At 39.0% G+C, this 18,079-nt stretch overlaps 1 protein-coding gene across 2 annotated transcripts in view; it reads left to right on the top strand.

Annotated features, from left to right (window-relative positions):
* MCTP1 (multiple C2 domains, transmembrane 1) overlaps positions 1-18,079 on the top strand; it is a 563,225-nt gene that overhangs the window by 160,671 nt on the left and 384,475 nt on the right. Inside the window, exon 1 of one of the 2 annotated variants that reach the window (XM_010831935.1) lies at positions 4,866-5,051. The exons of the other annotated variant lie outside the window; for it this stretch is intronic. The gene's annotated coding sequence lies outside the window, so the exon portion shown is untranslated. Of the gene's footprint in view, positions 1-4,865; positions 5,052-18,079 lie in introns of those variants that run through there. 2 annotated transcript variants of the gene reach the window in all.

Raw genomic sequence — 18,079 nt, 5'->3', positions numbered from 1 at the left:
AGGGCTTAGATGGTAAAGCATCTGCCTACAATGCAGGAGACCCGGGTTTGATCCCTGGGTCAGGAAGATCCCCTGGAGAAGGAAATGGCACCCCACTCTAGTACCTCTTGCCTGGAAAATCCCATGGACACAGTCCACAGGGTCGCAGAGTCGGACATGACTGAGCGACTTCACTTCACTTCACAGACAAAACTCCAGTGGATAGAGTGTGTGTGCTGCTTTTAAAATATTTGTGTTCTTTCTACATGCCTGGAGCTATATTAGGTACCAAAGTGCAGGAAAGATCAAGATAAAGCAGAAGTGGATGATTCCTCAGAGCTTAGGTCTATTAGAATATGTAAGGTGAAGTCTTTCAGTCATGTCTGACTCTTTGCGATCCCATGGATTGTAGCCCGCCAGGTTCCTCCATCCATGAGATTTTCCAGGCAAGAATACTGGAGTGGGTTGCCATGTCCTTCTCCAGGGGATTTTCCCAACCCAGGGATTGAACCTGGGTCTCTTGCATTGCAGGCAGACTCTTTACCATCTGAGCCACCAGGGAATCAATTAGAATATGTAAGCCAGGTGCAAATAGCTAGAAAAACAAATTAGAGAGTAATATCAGTGCCATCAAAGATAGAGAAACATTTCATCCACTAGAGGAAGATAAGAACTTCATAGAGAAAGTACTCCTACAAAATTGATTGAAAATTAACAACCCAGGTAGTTCATTAGTTATTTGACTCATTTATTGGAAACATAATTCAACTGACTTCTCATGTGCAACTCAGTTGAAATAAACCCTTTCCCAAGATAAGAGTCTTTTTTGTATGGATGGATTTCAGTAAAAATGTTTGTATACATCAAAATTCTTTCTGGATAATCTCACTTTGCTACTTGAGTGTAGCTTGACATTAAAAGAGGTGAAATTGCTTAAAGGTTTGAGAATGTGAGCTATGTGAGCAAAACACCACAGATTAACCAACCATAAACTCAGCTGACTTGGTGTGAAAGGAGAAAATCACAGACTTGGTCATGCTGTCTGGCACAAGCTGGGATAGAAACATTGTGGGACTCAGTACTTCCCATTTATCCTTTGTTCCTCAGGATGCCACAAAAAGAGACAGACCTTCAAGGGTCCGTTTCCCTAATCTAGATCAGAATCAAGTAACTCACCTACTTTTCTTTTATGGAGGCACCATTTTCTCTAGTTCCTGTAAAAATGGATGCAAAATAGGGGACAAACATTTCCATTAGAATTTAAGACATTATTTGAACAAAGATTGATTGGCAGTTGGAGACTTATACTTTATGCATTTTTTTAATTAAAAAGAAAGCACAAATTTAATTTTAGGCAGAACATTAGACATCTGAGCATTTTCATTGCAGATTGTGAAGTGTCTGAAAAGGACTCTTTTACATCAGCACCAAGAGGTGATGCTTCCCTTCTCCTCTTAAAAATAATAAGTCCTCTCACATGGCTTCTACTACTGGAAAGAGGTTGTTTTGTTGGGATCTTAAGATAGAGTCTCAAGGAAATATCCTTCAAATATTTAGATAGATGCAACGGACAGAAGACTCTAGGCAACTGCTATTACAACAAATCTTTTCACCTATTGTTTTAGTATAATAAAGAGTCCTTCTAAACGCTGATGTTGTCATTCAGTCACTAAGTTGTGTCTGACTCTTTGTGACCCCATGAACTGCAGCACTCCAGGCTTCCCTGTCCTTCACTATCTCCCAGAATTTGCTCAAACTCATGTCCATTGAATTGATGATGCCATCCAACCATCTCATTCTCTGTCATCCCTTCTCCTCCTGCCTTCAATCCTTCCCAGCATCAGAGTCTTTTTCCAATGAGTCAGCTCTTGCCTCAGGTGGCCATAGTATTGGAGCTTCAGCTTCAGCCATTTGTCCTTCCAATGAATATTGAGGGTTCATTTCCTTTAGGATTGACTGGTTTGATCTCCTTGCTGTAGTGTTTCCCATTCTATTGTTTTCCTCTATTTCTTTGCATTGTTCACTTAAGAAGGCTTTATTATCTCTCCTTGCTATTGATTATAAGAAATTCTGATTTTGACTGAATTTAGCCTAGCCAGTGACTGTGATCTTGGGAGCTGGCTAGACAAAGGAGAAGTTTAATAATAAAATTAATAATACTCTATGCCTCATGTTTATGGCATAGAAATATACAGCTACTACTATCTGGATGTCTACTTTGCCTATGGTGGTGTTTGTTGTTTAGTCTCTAAGTCATGTCCAACTCTGTGACCCTGTGGACTGCAGCATGCCAGGCTTCCCTGTCCATCACTCTCTTCCAGAGTTTGCTCAAACTTATGTCCATTGAGTCAGTAATGCCTATGGTTATATCTAGTAAATTCAGTGTGTCACTTAGGGCTTTGCTAGTGACTACAAAAAAAATAAACTCAAGCATTTCAGTGGCTTAACACAGTAACTTTTTTTCTCATATAACTTTTAATGTGTGTGTTTCTGAAGCTTTCCTGGAATCCAGGGTTCTTTCATACTGGAACTATTTTATTTACTAGGGGTCTTAGAGTCCTCTGTGTTCAGGCAGAAAGAAAAAGATCAAGGAAAAGAAAAAACACAGTGTATTTTTTAATCCACCTTGGCTAGTAACACATGTCTCTTGCCTTTATGACATTGCTCTGGTGAGAACCAGTCTTGTGGACTCATCGAGATGCAGCAATTGCTGGGAAATGTCACTCAGTGGGCAGCTGCTTTCAAGGAAAACACCAAAAAAGAGTGGGCAAGTTTGCTGGATCCACAAGGTCTGTCCTATGGCAAGGAGTACACAAATTTTGTTAAAAGAGTAAGCTGATTCTGGACACTGAGAGTTGATCACACCAGATTAGAGAAGGGGCAGTGAAATACCCCATTGTAATCTGTTTTGAAAATCTGAGTTTGCTTTGACGAAAGTATTTCATGCTCATCTGCTGACTGTAAGAATTTCTTGAAAGAGATACCTAGGATGTAAGGGTAAAAGCACTCACCAGTCAACCACACATGGATTAGTGGTTTACTTAAGCAATCTATGAGGCTTCCCTGGTGGCTCAGACGGTAAAGCGTCTGCCTTCAGTGTGGGAGACCTGGGTTAGATCTCTGGGTTGGAAAGATCCCCTGGAAAAGGAAATGGCAACCCACTCCAGTACTCTTGCCTGGAAAATTCCATGGACTGAGGAGCCTGGTGGGCTACAGTCCATGGGGTTGCAAAGAGTCCGACATGACTGAGCGACTTCACTCACTCATGACTGTTTTATTGTATGATTCTATGAATCCAGCAAACCTATTTACTGTTTTTTTTTTTTTTTAATTTTGCATATCCCTTCTAAAAGGAAATGGGAATTTATGCAAAAGTACTTTTGACTTGTTTTGCTTGTCTGCAAACATTTGAGATGGAGCATAGCTGTAAGGAAATTTTCTTCTGACGAAGATACTAACCTCCCCTAGAATGTTGTGACTAGAAACTGTTGGATTCAGAGACTTAAGGTGAGTGTGTGAGAAGTAGCTCCCTTACTAAACTCAGTATGTTTGTGTTCTGATCTTATTTTCTGCCTCCGTGTGACCCTAGGCAAGTCCTCACGATTTTTATCTGTAAAATTAGACTTGGACCTGTCAATCCAGCTCTGACTCTTCCTGGCACTAAAATTTTTTTTAGCAATCTGGAGTTAGAAGACTGGAGTTTAAAGGAACAGAATTCACATTCTAAAGAGTTCATTAAATAAGAAATAGCCTGAAAAGTTAACAGTAAAGAGAATATTGTTAGCATATCAAGCACTTTGTTGGTGAGCAAAAAATTAGCCATCTTTTGAGTATTTATATTCAGAGAAAAAAACTATTTAAAATCTAAAGAAATTTAGTGACGATTTTGTAGTTGTCTGCCAGTTTTGGGGACTTTTAGAATTTCACTGTGCCTCTCAGCATTTTGAATTGACTCTAGTTTGCATTAGTCTTGTTCTTCCATTGATATTCTGTCTTTCTTTTGCTTAAAGAGTACATCCTCCTATATTGGAAAATGTAGAGGTTTTTTGGTCTTAGGGGAAAACCTAAGTGGTCAAGATCAGTTGTGTTGAACATGAACATCCCTGAATTCTGGATAGTCTATGAGAGCAGCTGTGCTTTCTAAAGAAAATGTCATTGACCTCAGACTTCCTGTTGACTAGTTCAGACTAAAGGTGTGTGTGTATATATATAGAGAGAGAATATAGAAGTTGCCCCTATTAGATAACCTTCATGTGCCAGGAATCAACTAGTTTTTCAGTGAAAATACTTTTTACCTCTATTTAACCGCACTTTTCTTTTGTGATTTTTTAAAAATGACATAGTATTATTTTTACCAAAATAAAAATAGCATCTGTCATAGAGTAGATACTTGAGCAATAGATAGCTGTCTATTGATTCTATTAATATTTTCCTTGGATTTTCCTCCTTTCAAGACTGTGTTGATTCTTCTGGATTTCGTTTAACCCACGTCAGACACACTGTCAAATGTTTATTAACATCCTCCTGACATGAGGAGCCTTATTACATGTATTGGTGGATATTCTGATACGTAAGAAACAGGATAAGATGCTACAAAAGGAAAAGGTATCTTGGTATGAGTGATTTACCATTTGTTAGCAAGGCCAATTTTTCTTTATGGTAAGTGGGATCACTGTTATGGAATTGATTTGAGGGCTGCTGGGATGGCCTAGAAACTTTGTAAGCTGCCTATATTTTTGAGATTCCAGTGTAATATTCCATCCCCTTTGCTTTGCACTTTTAAAATATATTGCTGGCTTGTGTTTGAGCCATAACACATTAAGCTTGTTATTAACCATTAACACCTTGCCATGAATTCTTTTGTGAGTTGCTCTAGGGCAGTTAATAAGCTGTGTCAAGGCCTGGGACTTGGCCAGGAGGTAGCTGCTCTGACTTTTTAGCAAAGGTTTTTAGTTTCCATCTGGTTCTCCTTGTGGGCTTCAGAGTCAGGCTGGCTGCTCCCTTAACTGTGCCTGGAATGAAGAGCACTTTAAGGAAGTGTGGAAAAATCCCATTCCTTCAGGACAGCTCAGGTAAGGCTCCGTCTTTTAAAAGAAATTGTTAATAGGAGATAAAAGAAACAAAGATAAACCCTGATGTATGGAAATAGAGGAATGCAGACACAGAAGTCGTGTCTTTCTTAACTATAGTGCACACCCAGATTGGTGTGGCTGATGCCTTTACCTTGACTTGACCATCTATCGAAAAGTGAACTCGCTCAGTCGTGTCCGACTCTTTGCGACCCCATGAACTGTAGCCCGCCAGGCTCCTCTATCCATGGTATTCTCCAGGCAAGAATACTGGAGTGGGTTGCCATTTCCTTCTCCAGGGAAGTGATCCCTAAATTCCCTTTTGATATAACCATGTCCTGTGGCCTCTGAACAGAGAAACTAAATAAACATTGACATTTTCCTATCCCTCCTGAAGAAAATTGTTTTTGAAGCTATAAAATCCCATGGACGGAGGAGCCTGGTGGGCTGTAGTCCATGGGGTCGCTAAGAGTTGGACACGACTGAGCAACTTCACTTTCACTTTTCACTTTCATGCATTGGAGAAGGAAATGGCAACCCACTCCAGTGTTCTTGCCTGGAGAATCCCAGGGACGGTGGGGCCTGGTGGGATGCTGTCTATGGGGTCACACAGAGTCGGACACGACTGAAGCGACTTAGCAGCAGCAGTAGCAGCATCAGCATATCATTTTTACCTGATTAAGAACTGTGAATGATCAGTACTTGGACAAAAGAAGAGAAATACCTTTAGAATTTAGAGAACTTCCTAGATTTATGGAGATGAGGGGCATGTGACTCCTGAATAATGGAATAACAAAGAGCTAGGAAAAGTGAGGGCTAGAACCAAACTTCATGTGTGTGTGCTGTTGTTTCAATGGTGTCCAACTCTTTGCGACCCCATAGACTATAGTCCGCCAGGCTCCTCTGTCCATGGGGATTCTCCAGGCAAGAATACTGGAGTGGGATGTCATGCCCTCCTCCAGGGGACCTTCCCGACCCAGGGATCAAACTCGTATCTTTTACTTCTCCTGTGTTGGCAGGCGGGTTCTTTACCACTAATGCTACCTGGGAAGCCCAAGCCAAACTTCATAGTTTCTTCTTACTTTTACTTAGGGTTTGCTGTGTCTGACAACCTTTGCATTCTACCAGATTTATTTCTATAAAGGTTATATATTAATTCTATTTCCTCTTTTTATTACTACCTACTTAAACTTTTAAATAAAGTGTTACTTTTATTTATAAATGGGGAATGATACCAATATGAGAACTTTGGGAAAGGTCTCTCTTTTGACCCAGCTTAAAGTTCTCACCAGGGCTTCCCTGGTAGCTGAAGATGGTAAAGAATCTGCTTGCAGTGCTGGAGACCTGGATTCAATCCCTGCGTTGGGAAGATCCCCTGGAGAAGGAAATGGCAACCCACTCCAGTATTCTTCCCATGGACAGAGGAGCCTGGTGGGCTACAGTCCATGGGATCGAAAAGAGTCTGACGTGACTGAGCAACTAACACATACACAAAGTTCTCATCTAGCTTTATATTCTTATGAGGAAGTGCTTCTTTTCATTTATTAAAAGCAAATGCCCTGAAGCATTTCAGTGCTGTGTCCTCCAGAGTACCTGATTCATAGGATGAACTGAGTAAATGTTAACTTGGAAAGATAATCTCTTTCTTTGTGTATTTTTAGATTGAAAATGAGTATTGATTAATGGTGTCAAAGTAAACTGCTTTAAATACAAAACTCTGTAAATGAACTCCTAGGTTATTGTGTGCCTGTTTCATGCTCTCTGAGTTCATTTGCTTCATCCCCATCATAGTTAACACTCAACTAAATTTAGTGTAAGTTTTTTCTACATTATTATATTTTGTACAATAAGCTTTGAATAAAGCATTTACTTTTGTGTTCTAGAATACTGTTTTTAAATGATAAATATTCTGCTTCTCATAAAGTGCTTCTCAAGTATAATTTTACTCTTTGATTATTAGTCTGTAAAAATGTACTGCCAATTTTATGTTTTTTAAAGCATGCTTATCAATTGGATATTATTCCCGTTCTTTGCCCTTCAAAATAACTGTTTCCAGTGAGTTAGGGTCAGTACAAATATCCATGGTCTGTGCTTTCAAAATAGCATATGACCTGCTAACCTATATGAGGGCTTCCCTGGTGGCTCAGTAGTAAAGAATCTGCTTGCCAACATAGGAGAAACACGTTCGATCCCTGATCCAGGAAGATCTCCTTTAGAAGGAAATAGCAACCCACTCCAGTATTGTCACCTGGGAAATCCAATGGACAAAGCAGAGGCTGGCAGGCTACAGTCCTGGGGTCACAAAAAGTCAGACACAACTTAGCAACTGAACAGCAGCAACAACCTATGTAGAACCTTTAAATCTTGGGTTTACTGCCAAACACAGAATTCCCATGAAATTAGCAACTATGCTTAATTCATTTTTGTAGCCCCAGCACCTAGAACCGGAGAAGGCAATGGCACCGCACTCCAGTACTCTTGCCTGGAAAATCCCATGGATGGAGGAGCCTGGTAGGCTGCAGTCCATGGGGTCACTGAGAGTTGGACACGACTGAGCGAATTCACTTTCACTTTTCACTTTCATGCATTGGAGAAGGAAATGGCAACCCACTCCAGTGTTCTTGCCTGGAGAATCCCAGGGATGGGGGAGCCTGGTGGGCAGCTGTCTATGGGGTCGCACAGAGTCAGACACGACTGAAGTGACTTAGCAGCAGCAGCAGCACCTAGAACAGGAACCTGGCCATCAGAAGATCCTCAATCAATGTTGGGAGTGAATAGAAATGCAGGCAATTAAGTCAGGATTCTCTGGTTTTTGAGCGACTTAAAAAGCATGAACCAAACAGGGATTTATTGGCTCAAGTATCTAAGATGTTCAGGATTCCAAAATTGATGGGATCAGAGATCTCCCCAAGCGTTGTGAGAATGCTGTGCTTCTCCCTCTGTCTGTCTGCCCTGCACTCCTCCGTTGTCTCCATTGGCAGGTTCCCTTCGTGCAGAGGCAAAAGGGACCTCCAGCAGTTTCAGACTTACAGCGCCCTCACAGCTGGCCTTCTCTGGGAGAAAGCGTCTCTGTAGAGAGCTTCAGCATAAGTCCCAGGTCTGACCCTCTGGGTCTCAGTGGTCTGGCTTAGAAGGCCACTTCTCTCTGAAACTGTCTCTTTGCCCAGGGGGACAGTGTATTCTGGCCGGGCATAGCTCAAGGACAGCCCCGCTATAGTCCGCTCCACCCAGATCATATGTCCTTAAAATGGGGAGTGATGGCTCCTCAGAAAGATGCCTGCAGATGATCACCATGTCAGGGAAATGTTTCAAAAAAAAAGAATGGTAGCAGTTGGCAACAGACTGCAAATGCAAAATGCACTGTAAATTTTACTAGGTAACTCTGGGAGTTGGTGACGGACAGGGAGGCCCGGCGTGCTGCAGTTCATGGAGTCGCAAAGAGTCGGACAGGACTGAGCGACTGAAAGGAACTGACTCTCCTTCCAATGAGCTATATGCTCCTGGTAGTCCTGGTATTTTAGGGCCTCATTAGAAGATTTTAGCCTTCACATGGAGTTTTTAGACCTCTAATCTTTTAAGATATAGTAGGGGAAAAAATATATTCCTTCTCCTCAGTGTGAGAATATTAAAAGCTTAAGCATCATTTTTGCCCTGGGTGTTATGTCCATTGAGACGGAATTATTTTCCTCTTAAAGATGAATCATGCTAGAATGGACCTCTTATACCAAGTTCTGTTTAGCCTAACATTCGTTCCTGCCATTCCTGGTGATAGCTCTCTTAAGACACAGTGCCAACGCTTACCCTCAGCAGCGCTTCCAGGCCTCCAACCTGGCGGCGGAAGCATCCAAGACAAGACAAACGAGTCCTGGATGAGATGGCGGGATGGCATCACCGACTCAATAGACATGAGTTTGAGTGAACTCCGGGAGTTGGTGATGGACAGGGAGGCCTGCGTGCTGCGATTCATGGGGTCGCAAAGAATCGGACACGACTGAGAGACTGAACTGAACGGAACTGAATAATAACCCCAAGTTCCATCAGAAAGTCCATTCTTCATTTAACACAGTGCGTTCACACTGAGTTAAATTATGTCTTATGTCCATGCGGTCAGGAGAAGTAGAAAAGTGAAATCACTCAGTTGTGTCTGAGTCTTTGTGACCCCATGGTCTGTAGCCTACCACGCTCCTCCGTCCATGGGATTTTCCAGGCAGGAGTACTGGAGTGGGTTGCCATTTCCTTTTCCAAATCTTCCCAACCCAGGGTTCGAACCTGGGGCTCCCGCATTGTAGGCAGATGCATTGTAGGCGGCCACCAGGAGAAGTAGAGTTGTACCCAAAACTCTGAACCCTGACAGCATACCTTCCTCTTCCTCCTCTTGGTTTACAAATACAAGATGGACTTGCCCATTGTCTGGGGCCCTCTTACTCCTGAGATGGTACTTCCGGCTGATTTCAGCTTGTGTTGTCATTTCCTGAATGCCTGGAGAAATTGTACTAATTAAAATGATTGGAAAGTAAGGTTTTGCTTTAGCAGAATAGAATTTCAGTGAATATTCACAGGAGCCTGTTTTCATTATACTGAGATGTTCATTATGCTGAATACCGTATCAGTATGCTATCCTTATTTCATATTATGAATGCTTTTGAATGTATTGGAAAAGATTAATTGACCTTTAAAGAATTTCCTGTCAATTATTACTTGCATACCAATAAGCTTTCACTAACTGTGATGGAATATATAGTTATAAATGAATAATATTGCTTTATTTATATTCTTACCTAAAAATTATTTTTTTTAATGTTCAAATCCAATTTAAAGTTGTTAAACTGTTAAAAATTTACCAGTCACCTGCAATTAGGAATCACTGAGGCATGTACTTAGTCTTTGATGGGGTTGCCTTAGTTTAGCCAACTCTTTAGCCCGCTCAGGTGTAACTCAGGTTCTCCACTTTCATCCTCTCCTTTGATGCCCCTACGGCAGAAGGCATTTCCCAGAGAGTGGGCTCACCTCCTGCTGAAGCTTCAATCTGATTGAATCTGGTTTTCTCACTGCCTGGGGGACCTCTGCCTCCTCTGTGCCCTGCCTCGGGCACACTTGCTGCCTGCCACCCATAGTCACCATCAGCCTGATCAGTGCACTGCATTCTTGGTAGGAACAAGTGAATCACTCACACCCCTGGTTCTGGTTCAGAGTCCCCATTATGTTTCTTGTATTGACCACAAAATATAAATATAGGAAGACTGTTACTTTGATTAAGAGTGGACTTTGTATGTCTTTCCCTGATTGAGCCAAAAAGAAGTAAGATGCTTTTTCCCTTGTTTGTGCAATTTTACATCTTGACAGAAAAAGAGACTATCACTTTTGAAATAAGTGGATTTTGCTTCAGGATATAAAACTTTTTAAAACAAATATATCAGATATGGACTTTTTGTTTACCATTCTTTTAAAGAATTCTATCATTCCTTCTTCTTCTTCTTCTTTTTTTTTTTTTGGCCATCCATCTTGTTAACTCCCTGGATCTGTGGTTTGATGTCTGACATTAATTTGGGGAAATTCTCGGTCATGATTGCTTCAGATATTTCTTCTGTTCCTGTTTCTCTTCTCCTTTTGGTATTCCAATTACACTATGGGTAGGTACACTTTGCAGTTGTGCCACAGTTCTTGGATATTCTGCTTGTTTTCAATTTTTTTTTCCTCTTTCCTTTTCAGTTTTGGAAGTTTCTATTGATATAGCCTTAAGCTCAGAAAGGATTTCTTTAGCCATGTCCAGTCCACTAATGAGCGCATCAAAGGCTTTCATTTCTGTCACACTGTTTTTGATCTCTGGCATTTCTTTTTGATTCTTTTTTTTTTTTAAGAATTTCTCTCTCTTTGTGTACATTACCCATCTGTTCTTGCATGTTGTCTACTTTTCCCATTAGATCCGAAAGCAAATCAGTCATAGTTGTTTTAAATTCCTGGTCTGGTAATTCCAACACCCCTGATATATCTGAGCCTCCTTTCCACTCCTCATGTTTAAAATAGGCAGAAATAGGCTTTTGTTTTTGCTGATCTGTGTTCTGCAAACAGTCTTCTCCTAGATCTTGACATATCTGCTTCCTTCTCACCAATTAGCTTTCTGCTCAAGGCTTACCTTGTTGAAGTGACTGATCCTTCTCTGCCAACTCAAACTCTTCCCTCTCTTGTTAGTCACTCACTATCACATTAGCCTATTTCACTTTCTTCATATTTTTAGTAGTTAATATTATTTCTTCTCTTAAAGGTTTATTTTCTGTCTCTTCTCACTAGTACAGGACTGGCAAAAAGGAGGTACTCAATAAATATTTAAGGACATAATGTGTTAAACATTAGTTATTTGTAAGAGTTGGTATTATAGGCAATCTATATTTTTCAGAAATTTCCCAATATATAAAAATAAACATTGATTACCATTATAATCAGGGGAAATTATTAAAAATAATAAACCCTCATTCCTACTACATAGGTATGTTTGAACAATTATAATGCACATTCCATCTAAACACTATGAAAAAGCAAAATCATGATGGAATCACACAGCTGTGTAGCAGGGGCTCCTGGTAGAGCCATTTAGAACAATACTGTATAAATATATTTTTTTAATGTGATAGTCATTGATGGGTTGAAAGCTATCTTGAAAATTCAACTGATTCATTCTCTGCCCTATTCAATATTTATGAAAAGACTTAATAATTAAAATCCCACCCTTTGTAAGAAAAGATATTTCAGGCCTTGTATGGTGTTTCACTTTTGTTCCCGAAGTTCTGCTCCCATTTATTTCATGTAGCTCCCAAAGATGCTAAAAGCTTCTGTGCTTTAGCATGCTGCAAGAATAAGAGCTTCTTCCGTTTATGGAAACTCTTTTAAAGCAGGCACATTTTCTCAAGTAAATTTTGAACCAGCTCTTCTTTGCTTTTCTCCTTCTCACTTTCCTTTCTTGCTTCACCTGCACTCTGCGTCTGTCTTCCTTTTCCTTCTCTACTTCTAAGGCTGTCAGCAGGGCAGAAGCCGATGTAGCCTGTATTGATTCCTCTTAGAAGTTTCTCTGTTGGTACCAACTGAAGCTGTCTTGGTTGTAAGAGGTTTATTCCTTTTGTAAATGTTTAACTATACCTAACTGAACAAACAGTTGAGAATTTCTTTTTAGCCTACTCGAGAATGAAAAAGTTTGTTGGTGTCCACCAGTTCTAATGGGGTCATCAGTGTCCTCTTCAAGAAGTTGTTGACATACTTTACTTTTTTCCCTCCTGTAAACAGTTTCTCTCAAGAAGTCACAACATCCACAGTGGAAATACTGACTCTTGTGTGGCACAGATGGAACACTGGCATGTGCTTTTCTAATTTTGTTTTGCCAGAAGAGGTCACATTTTTAAATGTGTCTGTGTGTATGTCTTCACTGTCCTTACGTCAGCTTAGTTCTCACTCTTAGTCCCCATTCAGAGTGTCTGAGGTTCCCCTTCTTTAAGTGTGACTGTCTTTGCCTTGGGGACCTTGTCAAATTTTCAGGGCAAGGAACCCATAGAACTCTGTGCCTCCCTTTATTGCAAATCCACTGTCACCACTCCCCGACCACTCCACCAATGTGATATATCAAGTAATTTCGTCACTGAGTTTAAATATAGGGAAAGTCAAATAGGGTCATTGGCTTCAGGCAGCCCCAATCCAGCATAATGTACAAAGAGCAGGGGCTACTGCTTCCTTTCTGATCAGTTATCTTGATACAAGTATGTGACTGGCAGGAACAGAGTAAATATGAGATCAGGGCACCTTCTTTGCCCAGTGGTAGCACTATAAAGTAGAGAGTGGTTTGGATGCAGTTATTTTCACAATTCCCTGAGTTCTCACTGCTCTACAAATAACCCAGCTGGGCGCTTCACTTCTGACCTTGCTATTCTGACCCTTGCTCTGTGGTCTTTTCCTCCTGACTTGGATGGTGTTCTTGGCTCCTGCAATGCCTGGAAGGTGTTCATCAAACCAAATAAAGAGAAACAGAAGCACCTCTGTATGCCAGACATCTTGAACTCCTTGGAGGAAATGCGTTATAAAAATCTAACATAAATAATAAAATAAGAAGTAGTCTGCTTGGTAAGAACTAATCAGTAAGAGGGAAAGCAAAAAAAAAAAATGCTAATACCAAGATTTTTTTTACAAATAACTTGGGAGTGGTTGTGTGGTTGTATTACCTAAAGAATAAAGGAATATTTAGAAAAAATATGTATAATATATAGTATTAATGAAAAATTTAGAAATTCTTAAAAATGGTAAGATGTTGAGAATTGCTTATAATTCCATATTTTATATGATAAAGCAGAACTGTGTTTGAATTTATAGTTCAGTACTTATCAAAATCAGATTATTAAGGTTTAGGCAAAATAATGTATCATCTGCTTATGAAGAAATGTGTAGTGATTTTTCACACTATATCTTCTCAGCCTCAATTTATTTGCGTCAGGGATGTTTCTCAGTTTATATGTACAAACTATTTTAACATTCAAAAGTGAATTCTTTAAATTTTTTCCTTCAGTTTATTAAAGGGATATGGTATTTTTAATTTGGTAATTCAGTGTTGCATAATTTACCTTATGAGTCAAGACTCCTTTATAGAGTCTATTAAAGTTCCAGGAATAAAACATTTCATTTATTGATTTCTTGGTAATTATTTAATGTTTTTATAAAGTTAAATAAACCATTCATGATCTTCAGGGGATTAGTGGCATAGAGATCAAATTAGAAAAAAAGATACAAGTTCTGGGGTATAACTTGATCAGCTTTATCTTGTAGAAAATTCATGTGGGATGAGCAGAAATAGAAGACAGCAGGCAAGGAAAACAGTAAGAGGCTGCCCCAGTTGTAGTTTTATGTATAACACTACCCCAAAGCTTAAAGACTGAAGACAGCATCAGCCATATATTTTGTTCATCAATGCATACATTGGGCAAGGTGTGGTAAGATCAGATTGTCTCTGCTCCATGCATATCACTTAACTGAGGATTAGAGGACCTTCTTTCAAGACGGTTTATTCCAATATCTAGAAAGTTGGTGTTGGCCATTGTCGGGAAGCTCAGCTACAGCGATAGCCCTAGTTTTTCTCCATATGGGCGTCTGTATGGGGTACTTGCCCTTCTTGTGGTATGGTGACTGGATTCTAAGAGCAAGCCCAGGAGAGAACCAGATGGTCCCTTACCAGCTTTTATGACCTACTCTCAGAAGTCACATGGCATCGCATCTGCTGTAGGCACAGTCTTGCTGAAGGTCAAGGAATCTCTCATCACCTGCTGATGGGAGGCGTGTCAGTCACATTGTGAGAAAAGCATGTGTAAAGGGAGATTTTTTCATGTGCCTCTTTGGAAAATACAGTCTTCTGTAATCTACCATGCACCTACAACTCACATCGTCTTCACATGCCAAATATACTCTTCTTCCCCAAGACCCTCAAATCTAAACACCCACTAATTATTTGTCATTTAAGGTCCTGGTGAAGGTCAGACTGTTTCAGTGTAGTTCTTTTAGCACAGCTCTTAAATCTAAGGAACTGTGAACATAAAAGGCAAGCTGTCTGCTCCACCATTTTCTACTCTCTTTTCTTTCTTTAAGCTTTATTGATGTGTGATTGACAAATAGAAATAATATGTATTTAATGGTGTACAATATGATATTTTGATGCATGTATACATTTAAAATGATATCACAATCAAACTAATTAAACACATCAATCACCTCATATAGTTACTTGTCTTGCATGTGGTAAGAACATTTAAGATTTACTTTTTAAGCAAATTTCAAATATACAATATAGTATTAGAAACTATAGTTACTATGCTGTACACTAGATTCCCAGAACTTATTTATCTTGTGTAAGTGAAACTTTGTGTGCTTTGACCAACATTTCCCCATTACCCCCACTCCCCACTATAGCCAATTTTCAATAGCAAGACAGACATAGATAAACTGCTATAGACACATCTAAAGAGGAGAAAGCAAGAAGCATGTAGTAGTAACCACCCCATAGCAATTAAGAAACTTAGCTAGGCTTATGCTGCCAAGTTCTTCACTAAATTTTCTTCATTAAAGTATATTCCTACTGCTGGCAGCTGTCTTGTCCAGCTCTTTGTGTGTGTGTGTGTTTGTCTGCTTTTGGAATCAGAATAATGTTAGCTTTGTAGAAGTATTCTTTCTTCTTCAATTTTTGCAATAGTTTGAGAAGGCTAAGTGTTAACACACACACCCACACACACAAAAAAATGTTTGGTAGAACTCACCTGTGAAGCCATCTGTCCTGGATTCTTTCTGTTGGGAGTTCTTTTTATTGCTGATTCAATTGATTCAATTTTGTTACTGACAATCTCTTCATATTTCCTCTTTCTGTTTCAGTCTTGGGAGACTGTACGTTTCTAGGAATTTATCCATTTCTTCTAGGTTTCCATTTTGTTGGTGTGTAATCATTCACAGCAATCTCTTATGATTCCTCTGTTTCTGTGGTGTTAGTTGTAACTTTTCTTCTTTCATTTCTGATTTTATTTCTCTTTATCTGGATGAATTTGGCCTAAGATTTACCAATTTTGCTTATCTTTTCAAAGAACCAGTTCTTAGATTCATTGATCTTTTCTGTTTTTTTTACTCTATTTCTGCTCTTATCTTTATGATTTCTTTTCTTCTACTAACTTTGGCTTTTGTTCTTCTTTTTCTAGTTTATTTAAGTGTAAGTTTAGATTGTTTATTTAATATTTTTTTCTTTTTTCCTGAGGTAAGTTTATATCACTGTCAACTTCCCTGTTAGAACTGCTTTTGCTGCATTCCAAAGATTTTGGACCATTGTATTTTCATTTTCATTTGTCTCTAGATATTTTTTTATTTTCTCTTTGATTTATTCAATGACCCTTTGCTTGTTTAGTAGCATATTGTTTAGCCTTCAATTGTTTGTGTTATTTGCAGTTTTTTTCTTGTTCTAGTCTCATATTTGGTGATTGTGAAGGATGCTTGATATGATTTCAGTCTTCTTAAATTTATTGAGACTTGTTTCATGTCCTAGCATGTGACCTATCCTAGAGAATTTTCCATGTGCATTTGAAAAGAGTGTGTATTCTGCTGCCTTTGCAAGAAATGTAAATATATTTCTATTAAGTCCATATGATTTGATGTGTTATTTAAGGTCAGCGTTTCCTTGTTGACTTTCTGTCTGGATGATGTATGACTTCCTGTCCATTGATATGAGATATTATAGTTCCCTAATACTGTGTTACTGTCAGTCTCTCCCTTTATACCTGCTAATATTTGCTTTATGTATTGAGGTGCTTCTGTGTTGGCTGCACATACATTTATAGTTGTTACATCTTCTTCTTGGATTGATCCCTTGATCATAATGTAATGTCCTTCTTTGTCTTTTGTCACAGTGTTTGTTTTAAAGTCTGTTTTGTCTGATGTTGGTGTTAATATCCCACATTTCCTTTCATTTCCATTTGCTTGGGAGACACTTTTTCATTCCCTCACTTTCAGTCTGTGTGTCTTTAGATTGGAAGTGAGTCTTGTATAGCAGCATGTACTTGGGTTTTGGATTTTTACCCATTCAGCCACTTTATGTCTTTTGAATGGAGCATTTAGTCTATTTACATTTAAAGTATTTATTGATGGGTATATACTTATTGCCATTTATTAATTATTTTCTGGGTGTTTTGTAGTTCTGTTTTTATTCTTTTGTTCTTTTGCTTTCTTCACTTGTGATTTAATAACTACCTTCAGTGTTATATTTTAATTCCTTTCTATTTGTATGTGTGTGTCTATTCTAGATTTTTAGACTGTGGTTACCATTACGTTCATATATAGCAGTCTCTATATATAAATGATTACTTTAAGTTGATGATCTCTTAAGTTCAAACTCATTCCAACAACCTGTATTTTTACTCATCACCCCCATATTTAATGTTTTTGACATCATATTTTACATCTCTTTGTTTTGTGTATTCCTTAATTACTAATTGTGGATATAGATGATTTTAGTTTTGTTTTTTAACCAGTTAATTAACTACCTGTACTGCATATTTGCTTTTACCAATGATATTTTACCTTTTATGATTTTTATATTTCTAGTTGTGATCTTTTCTGCTTAGAGAAGTCCCCTTAACATTTCTTGCATATCTAATTTACTGGTGCTGAACTCTTTTAGCTTTTGCTTGTCTATGAAACTGTTTATATCTCCTCCAGGTCTGAATGATAACCTTGCCAGGTAGAGTATCCTTTGTTGTAGATTTTTTCCCTTTCATCACTTTGATACACTCACTTCCTGTGGCCTGGAAAGTTCCTGCTAAAAAGTCAGCTGAATGTCTTACGGAAATTCTCTTGCATGTAACTAGTTGCTTTCCTTTTCCAGTTTTTAAGATTCTCTCCTTGTCTTTAATTTTTGCAATTAATATTGTAAGTTTTCTTGGGTTCATCTTATTTGGGACCCCATGCAGTGATTATCACCATCTGCAGTGATTTTGGAGTCCCCCAAAATAAAGCCTCTCACTGTTTTCATTGTTTCCCCATCTATTTGCCATGAAGTGATGGGACCAGATGCCATGATCTTTGTTTTTTGAATGTTGAGTTTTAAGCCAGCTTTTTCACTCTCCTCTTTCACTTTCATCAAGAAGCTCTTTAGCTCCTCTTCACTTTCTGCTATAAGGGTGGTGTCATCTGCACATCTGAGGTTATTGATATTTCTCCCAGCAGTCTTGATTCTGGCTTGAGCTTCATCCAGCTAGGCTTTTCGCATGATGTACCCTGGATCTAAGTTAAAAAAGCAGGGTAACAATATACAGCCTTGACGTACTCCTTTCCCAATTTTTAACCAGTCTGTTGTTCTATGTCTGGTTCTAACTGTTGCTTCTTGACCTGCATACAAGTTTCTCAGGAGGCAGGTAAGGTGGTCTGGTATTCCCATCTCTTGAAGAATTTTGCACAGTTTGTTGTGATCCACACCATCAAAGGCTTTGCCACAGTCACTAAATCAGAAATAGATATTTTTCTGGAACTCTCTT

The sequence above is a fragment of the Bison bison genome, unplaced genomic scaffold, assembly GCF_000754665.1.
Source record: "Bison bison bison isolate TAMUID 2011002044 unplaced genomic scaffold, Bison_UMD1.0 scf7180017864533, whole genome shotgun sequence".
Classification (NCBI taxonomy): Eukaryota; Metazoa; Chordata; class Mammalia; order Artiodactyla; family Bovidae; genus Bison; species Bison bison.
This window is presented reverse-complemented; position numbering and strand designations above follow the sequence as displayed.